Here is a 345-nt window from a genome sequence, read left to right on the forward strand (position 1 = left end):
AACTTTAGTATATTGTCTTTGTCTGTTGTTTGCTAGTCTGGCTATCCCAAACACTAAAATTCAGAGAGTCCAAAGGAAAGTGGAGAAGGTCCTAGGTGTAAGGGCCTGCAGCTTCAGGCAACCTGATGTCTGGACTGCTGGCCGGCTAGATCCAGTTTGCAGGTGGAGTGTGGGGCGGGGTGGGAGTTGAAAGTTCATCTTAGAGTCCCACGAAACCAACCTGAGGTCCAGAGAGGAAGAGAGGTAGGGATGGGAGAAAGTCTCAGGCAGGAGGGCCTGCCACCACAGGCAGCCTGGTGTCTGGAACTACTGGCCAGCTCTATCTATTTTGCAAGTGGGGGGTGG

This window comes from Tupaia chinensis, unplaced genomic scaffold (assembly GCF_000334495.1).
Source record: "Tupaia chinensis unplaced genomic scaffold, TupChi_1.0 Scaffold144028_1, whole genome shotgun sequence".
Classification (NCBI taxonomy): domain Eukaryota; kingdom Metazoa; phylum Chordata; class Mammalia; order Scandentia; family Tupaiidae; genus Tupaia; species Tupaia belangeri.